Genomic DNA, 9,296 nt, shown 5'->3' with positions numbered 1-9,296 from the left:
CGCTGATAATTGATACGTTCAAAACGGCTGGTCAGGACTCCCGGACTGTTTGTTATAATGCATGGAAGTTATATTGTTTTGAACGCCACGGGGTACGTTCATTGATTTTCGATCGAATGGTATCTTTTACGAAACATTTTATTTAATAACAAGGTGTGGGAAAATACTCGGGTTACCGCACAGTATTAATTAAATTTTAATTAGAAGGTTTACTTATTTAAAACACGTCTAATATTTGTTCATTAACTTGATAAATTTTAAAGAGAAGTTGCTGAGGATAACGAGGTTTTGTAGAAATTGATGATATTCGAGGGTTAGTATTTAGCATTATATTAGGATTTAAATGTAAATTAAATTTTTCTGGTTCAAAAGTCAAAGACAACCAAGATAAACAGTGTGATAAACTAAACGGAATTTTTTTTTACATTCTGGCCATAAATTTAGCGTTTTCTTTTCATTTTTAACAAAATTATGAACAGCAGTACTTTGATTTTTTCTAGGATAAATTTTCAATTTTTTTTGGTATAATTAAATTTTTTACCTAAAATATACATTATGCAAACAGTTTTCATTTAAAAAAGATACTGCAAAAATCTCGCTACTTTTCGAGATATTTAAAATTTTCAATACACTCAAAATTAACTACCAAACTTGCTTTATTACGCTTCGAATAAATGATCAGATATAAAAGAAAAATGAAAATTATGATTATTTGCCAGTAAAAGTTCGAGATGACTTCCTTTGTGTCAATATTCTGGATAAGGATGACTTTATATTTTGACACAAATTATTAATTAAAATTTTTACTTTGATCTAAGTACGGCTCTTAACGCAGACTAACTTATTTTAGACACAGAGTTTTTTTTAACATTTTCCAAAGAAAGGTTGTTAGTGATTTAATGAACTTACTTTATATTGGTCAAATCGCGTGTAACACGACCCGATACGTTTTACATTTGGAATTAATTTTTATTACAGGTCTTTAGTCGACATTTACGACTCTAAATTTAGGATGATTGATTTAAGGTTGTAAAAAATTAGTGTCCTTTAAGAAAACTTTTTATTACGTACTTGACTTAAGTAAAAAAGTTAAATAGTTCTTTATTATTTTAAAAAATATACTTGCCTGTTAATAAAGCATGTATGCACTTAATATAGCTCAACAAGATTTGTACGGAAAATAAGTATAACTCAGTGAAGTAGTTTAATAATAAAACAGTAAAGCAGACTAAGAAATCTAAATCTGGTAAAACACAAACTATAAAAAAATAAAAGGCATTTGAAGTAATAGGTAGACTATTAACAATAAAACTAATTAAAAAAACCTGTATAAATTAAAAAAACCTAAAGCATTATTCAGAGCGAAAAAGTAACCAGAAAACTACACAAAATTTTCGTCCGAATACAATCCGCCAGAAAAACGTCCTGGTAGAACTTTTCTAAGTTATAATAACTTCTGCTTAAACGTAACTTGTCTGAAAAACCCCTAAAAGTTTTTGATGAATTACTACCTCTTAAACAAATAGACAACTGATTAAAAACTTTTCGATCCTCATATAACAATGACATTTCACCAAAGTACTCTTAGGAACCGTTTTAAGTTTCAAGGAGTCATATGCAGTGGAGTTGACCTTTGCAGCATGGTAAGAATTTTAAAAATAAGACAAGTTGTTTACAAAATAAAGAGAGGAGTTAGCGCCAACATCTTCTATTTTACAAAGTGCGTCCTGCAGGATCCTCTTTGTGATTTGTGATTGATGTATTTTCAATCTTTAAAATTGTATGAAGCCAGTTTTCTCTTTTGTTAGAGCCGAACAGCCGTTCTTGCATCATGCTGACATTTGGCAACGAAAGAGCCACTCAATCTGAAACGATCACTCATCTGCAAATTGGTATACAGTACTTGTATACGAAGAGTATATTTACTAGTATAGAAAAAATGCGTTTTTATTATATTTTTAATAAAATGATGTTAAGTGCTAAAATCAATATAGAATAATTTCAACATAGAATAATTATCGAGGTTATAGATTTTTTTCCATTTTTGCCCTGTCTATGGCCAACTAAAGAAAACCGATATCATGATCATAAAGAAATGCTTTAATTTTTGTTATTAACTATTATTCAATCAATGCTCGTACCTTGTATCTCACTATGCGATGATCCATAAACTGACCGATACTAATATGAGATAACATATATTTAGATTCTTGGAGTTTATGCTTCAGCCAATTTGCAAAGGATTAAATAGGGATTTTCGCTTGTTAAATTTTACACAGAAAATCTAGTTTGAATTTACTGAAAGCGTTTATATAGGCTATTTTGAACAAAATAAAATCAATGTCCAACTAAAGCATATAGTTAACATTTTTTTAGATCTAATTATTAACCGGAATAAAATTTAAATAAAAAAGGTGAATGAATTCACATTAAGTTATGCCTTTATATCAATTTTTTTAGCCAAGTTTTTGGGGTTAGATTGGCAAGATTAAAAAATTTTTCTGCATTTACGTTAAAATGAAACCAAAATAAGATTAACCACTGTAATTACGAAAAACAATATGCAATATTTTATAACTAAAGGAATCTACCCGAATATACCTGTACTCGCAAAAGCTTAAACTGTATCAAGTGTTTATGTAACTCTTATCAAAATTATTTTTTATTAAAAATTTATCCTATTTAAAGCCTAATTAATAACTGATATTAAAAGTAAATAAACATTAAAAACATCTATAAAAGTCCTACGGTTGGAACCTTGGTGTAACAATGAAACTAGAAAACAGTTTTACCACTAATCACAAATTTTTAATTTATTCTTCCAACTTCGAAAAATAACTCAATTTTAATCTTAAGTAGAATTAGAATACCAAGATTATTCTCATTCTTCTTTACTGTTGTCTAATCCAGAATCACTTATACTGCCATTTAATGAATAATTTTTTGGTAACACGATTGGTTTAAGCGAACAACTAATAGAGCTTAACCGTTTTATTAATAATGAAGTATCTAATAATATATTGCTTAGAAAAAAGAGGATATTGACGAGAAAGGAGTTATTTTCAAATATCGCACAAAGAGTTAAAAAAAGGTATAGTCAACTATTCTGATGTATATTAAAATCTTTATTACTGCACACGAACGCCCTAAATGAATGTACAACAAAATACCTCGTTCTATTTTAATGTTGATAAAATAAAACTCACTTCATTTTCTTAAACATATACTCATCAACTATCAGGAAGCCTAATGAAAAAGATATAATAAATGTGAAGAAATAGGCCTGAATTGCTTGTGTTCATCACTTATTCAAAAGGTCAGCTTAGTAAAATATTTAGGTCTAATATTGGATCAATTTTTAAGATGGACAGAACACATTATAGATACTCGTAACAGGGTTTGTAGAATGTATATTAGATTCCATCGGCGGAGTTCATCGAATCTATGTTATAGTATTTTATTATAGTATAGAAATGCTCTTAGGCTTCCACTTTTATGTACTGGTTTTAGAACTGATCTAAGGATCTTTGCTAAATATCTTTCAGAAAGTGTCTGGTTGTAGTCCATCTAGACCTGAAGCGGACTCATTTAGCGGAGCATTTAGGTGGAAAATAATTCTACTTATGTAAGCTTTACAAATCAAAAGGATCTTAATTAATAGTTTCTTTTAGTGCATTTAGACTACTTTTAAAATCAAGCGCAAGAGACTGAAATAAAATAAAAAATAATTCAAGAACGGAAAATGAACTAAGAAAATGGAAAATTATTTCACATGCATAAGATTAGCATTTTTTTTTTAAATTTGAGCAAATAAGGTTAAATGCCATGAATAAAATTTAAAAAATGGCTCTAAAAGCCTGGAATGTAAGAAAAATACATCCATTAGCAATGCGTTTGGTTCAAATGCTAAATACTTATCAGAGGCCACTTTAACTGCTTAGAAGAACGTTCTTACAGATAGTTTACAAAAGACTACCAAATGCATCAGGAGCTATTCCAACTACCTGCCAGTGGTTTCATTATTTCCTTCTCTACAACCTTTGAAGCCATCTTCTGTTTTATTTTTTGGTAATAAAAAGAATTGGCATGAGAATTGAACCTCGGAAATTAGGGCGAGAAATTTCTTAATTACCCCATTAAGGAATAGCGGTATTTTACACGAACTCTCATTTAAACATAAGATGTTTGTGTTGCTACGTTTTAAGTTAGCAAAATATACCACTTTTCAAGGTCTGTATATTTTTTCATTTATCAAAGGTTCTAGTTGACCACGCCACGCATTTTACTCTCCCGCAAGATTATGTAGTTGCCGTGACGCAGTTACGGTACACAGCTTTAAAAGCTAATTTCGACTTGGGACACGTACATATGGGTCACGCCGCCTGGTAAAGAGACTTTAAGTCGATTGTTTTTTATTCATTCATTAATATAGTTAAACCTGTTATAAAATAAAGTGTGCATGCAGCTTGGGGTTGTTATCAATTTATTTTAGAATACCTTGGGTAATTAGGGCCACTACATATAATTTTTCTTAATGTGTTTTTAATTTCCTATATACATTTAGTCGCTTAGCGGTCAACTAAAAAGCGTGAAGCATTTCCAGCATCTTTTCTTAGCTGCATTACATAAAAATAATACCGTATCGAAATGTATGCATAAAATTTATCAGTTATAAAAAACGATTATATCTAGATGTGTATTTACTGAGAAAATTAAATAAATTCATTTACATACCAGTTTAAATATAGTCTAGCTCACCGCTAAATTAACCCATTAACCTTTATTAAGAGCTCATTAAACCTCTTTATTGGACATTAGGCTCTTAATACAATTTTAACGTAGTTTGAAAAGATTATCAATATTAGCACTTCCTTGCCATTAAATATTTGCAACTTTTTGTTATCGGGCCAAATTTAAATATTTGATTGCTCATCGTTGTTCCCCCGTGACACTTTATCCAACTTTAGAAACGGTCCATAATAAATATATTGATTAAACATTGATGTTTGGATTCATGTTTCCAAACGTAAAAGAAAAAATAAAATAAAACTTGGAAAAACTATACACGCCATCACCAAAATTAGACGGGCAATAAAGTCCTAAGAGACCGAAATTCACTTGATGGCGTTTAGAGAATCGTAAAAAGTAATGAGCTTGAAGTCTCGTCGTAATTTCTAGACGGTTTTGTGGTGCGGAAATTAACTTGGCTATTTTACTTATTGATCTTGATACTATTGGAAAAGCTTTTAAAACTTTAACTGCTAACAAGGGACTGAGATCGGATAAATTGGATGCGACAAAGATAACGCCGTGTCTATATAAATAAGATAGTTGAAGCAGAAATAAATTATTACAAGTTGTCCGATAACTCTTCGCAGAATTGGATTTTCATTATTCGTAATAGTTGAACGTTCTCTAAATGCATAATTTGTTAAGCAATATTTAATTTTAATAATGTAATTGCTAAATAAAATAAAAATAATGATGGTGTACGTGGATGCTTAATAATTTGACACAATATTTTTTAAAACTTTTATTAAGAATTAACAAGCCTTGAAAAAATATTAACATAATCATTGTCTAGTCTTCTTCACTATCATAAAATATATTAACAGCTCATGTTTTAGAATATATATAAGATCTATGTAGAACAAGTGTATTACCTATACCCATTTAAAACATTATTATCATAGTACTGATTACTCGTAATGATATTTACTATTCTAATAAAATATTAACGCATGTTTAAATTTTTATAGGTTTCTTATGCTTTAATATGTGGAATTTTGATATACTTGGTTTTTAATAAAACTCTAAATAAAAAAGGGTTAAGTTCCAATGCTCCATCATTGGGTTGAATTCAGCTTCTTCTATATTCGTTGTTTCGGTACAAAAAAAGCTTTTTAAGGAAATGATGATTTTTTTAAATTTCGAGGCAATAGACCCAACTAAGGAAAATAAACATCTGTTAATAACTAAGTAGTTGCAAATTATACAAATATAAATATAAAATTTTTAGAAGTAAATTGAAAGTGAAGAGAAAAAAAAATGAAATTGAAGTAAATAATTGCAAATTATTTACTTCAAAAAGATCAGCAAAAATACGTGATATAAAAAAAAAAGGAATTTGTTGCAGCACAGTCAGTTTTATATAAATTAAAATTAGTCTTACTAAATTTTAGTGAAGATATTATTTTAAAATAATTTATATTATTAGTTACTTTAATATATTGGGGAAAATAGTTATAAAATTTACTGGAGTGTCTATACATTTTGTTTATATGTAGTATTAAAATAATAAATATTTTTCCTTTCATTCATCTAAATGTACATTTAACCTAAGGTAGATCTTGTACAGATACTGATTACCATGCTCATCTTCAATCCATAATTTTTTAATTGTTTAAATAAGAATAAATAAAAATAGTATAGTTCTAAAATTTCTAATGGATTAAAGATTAATGCTACAATTATAATAATTATTAAAGAAAGAAAGCTAGCACGAAGAATTAAATGGCTAAAGGATAGCTTTATCGGGAAACTTCGTAAGTAACTCTATTTCTTTCTTTAAAACTATATCTACTCGAGTTAGCGTTATATCACAGAGGTAGATTATGCTCATATAGATACTATGCATTTTTTTCTCCAAACCGAAATTACTAGAGCTCATTTCACAAATTGGTTATTTGTTACTGTTCGTAATCCCTTATATTTTTCTTACTTGCTCTTATAGTTGCCTTGCTCTAAAGAAGCCAAAAAGCACTATCGGCAAGTAATAATTAAATTCTTAAACTTTTATTTAATTAATACTGAAAACTACAATTTTAATTTAATTAAGTAGTGTTTGTGAGTGGGTATTATTCGCTGGCAAGTTCTCAAACAGGTCATACGTAATATGTACCTAGAAATAGTCTAATTAAAAGAGTAAATCAATAAACTAATTTAAATTAATTATGGGATAACTTATAAGGACAGGCTAAGAGAGAATATTTTCTAGTTGGAGCTTTGTTGTGTTATAGTCTGTCTTCTGATTTTCCAAAATATTATCTTCAAAGACTTAAATAATAATTTTTTTTTAAATATCTAACTCTTTTATCCATATCCATTTCCATATATTCAAAATTAATTTTTTCATGATACTATCCATTTAAGTTATGCATTAATTTATTACAAATATTTATAGAAAACGTAGCTACAGATCTTTTTAAATCTGTAATAAGACTTTATGTATATATTTTATGTTAAAACATTGCTAGTTCTCGTTAAATTATAATCACTAATGGATACCTTACTTTAAACCCCATATAGAAGGTAAGTTTTAGAAGACGTTCGATACCTGACGAATAAAGCCGATAAAGCGCTTAAAGGCCCTCTGAGCCATTTTCTCTGCCACAAAATCACTTTTATCTGTGACGAAGCAACATGCTCAGGTTAATGTATTGTAACCCATTTCTTGGCTGTTCTTTTTATGTTATATTCTAAGTAACTGGAAATAAATTTGTTTCTTTTAAGTATAGGCTTTGCTTGATATTAAAATTATATTCTTCTTTGTATAAAGCACTTAAGGCTATGGTATGAAATTTTATCCTCAACTTAATATAACTTATCATGCCGGCAGCAGCTACGTTTTGATTTTATTGGTTTAACTTTATTTGCCAGTTAATGCAAACGGCTGCCGGCGAACCTAAAAAATAAAAAGGTTATGGAAAGCGGATAGAATATACAAGGGCTTCGTTCACTGAACTTTGTTGCTGTAATTAAGATTATTTGTAAAAATAGTGCATTAAAACAATTTTTACTTCAAATTTACTTCTCTTTTTTGCAGTTTATTAAATATTTGACTTACCAAGTTATGTTTACAAACTGTTCATTCTATAATTATGCTTTCGCATCTCTTGAAAATCTATATGTATTTATCTATTTGTAGCCAAAATACATCGTAAAAAGCGCTTGGGTAATACTCTCGTATTGACTCTTAAAATAATCATATATCAGGTCATATCAAGCAAAAAAAGCTAAAAAGTAAAAAAAAAGATAAATGCATTAAGTAGATAAAAACACCTTACTTTTCACAAAATACTATAAAAGCTATTAAAGAACAATTTACTTGAGGTTAACCGGTTGTCATATAATATTAAGGATAATGTTGAAGAACAAAAATTGGGTCACAATAGATTACTTAATTCCTATAGTAATATATCCTGAAATGATTATGCCTTAATGAAAACTGGCATTTTTGGTAACATACAATAAGCACATAAAGTCTTATTACAATAAAAAGACTTGCAGGTACATTTTCCATAAATATTTTTACTGGATATTGATGGTTGATGCATAACTTAATTGGATACTATAATAAAATTGACTTATTTTAGATATCAGGAAATGGAAATGGTAGAAGGAGTTAACTGTTTGAATCAAATATTTATTTACATTGACCCGTACATCGGTTTATACAATTATATAGAAAAAACGTTCATTTCATTACTATATAAAAAATATTTCTAAATGAGATGGTATTACAAGAGAAAAAAATTAAAATTTTCTTTTATAAGTTTTTATGTTATACAATAAACTTTTAAAGTTTTGTCTATATAATAATTTAATTTTTAAATTACCATTTGTATCTGATGCAATATTTCTTTTTATGATTTACTTAGTTCTAGTTATGTAGGAACAACATTTTTTTGCTGGCAGTAAAGCATTTTAGCTCAGTTAATTTTTCCGTTAACTGAGATGACGATATAAGAGTAAAAATTAATTTTCTTTGACTTTCAATTTTATTGTTAATAATTATTATGAAGGTAGTAGTAGTATCTGTAATTTTTTCTCGATAATTTTGAATTCATAGAAAATCTATTAAGCATATATATTTTATGACTTAATATGCTAGGTATTAGGCAACACTTAATTTTATTTTTGAATTATTAATTCTAATTAACAGTAAAACTTCCTAACTAAAGGCAAACTTTTGAATTTTGTAGTTTTAGTGATTTTTAGCTTAATTAAATTATTGATTATTTATAATGCTTATAATACCAGACTAAAAATTTACAGGTAACTTAGGTAATTTTAATAAAAAAACTTCTGTATTCAGATATAATAAACTGACGTTTTTTTCAAATATTATTTAAATAAACTATGCCAGAAAAGTACATTTTTTACAAGATCTTAATAGTAATTTAAGCATTAAGGATTTTTCTACATGTAATTATATAAGTAAGGGATACCAATAAATGGCGTGCTTTCGATAGTATAGGCACTCTCTGACAACTTATAGAATACAAATTCTCAAT

This window comes from Anthonomus grandis, chromosome 6, assembly GCF_022605725.1.
Source record: "Anthonomus grandis grandis chromosome 6, icAntGran1.3, whole genome shotgun sequence".
In the NCBI taxonomy this organism is placed as follows: domain Eukaryota; kingdom Metazoa; phylum Arthropoda; class Insecta; order Coleoptera; family Curculionidae; genus Anthonomus; species Anthonomus grandis.
The sequence above is the reverse complement of the archived record's forward strand: the minus strand, read 5'-3'. Positions refer to the sequence as shown.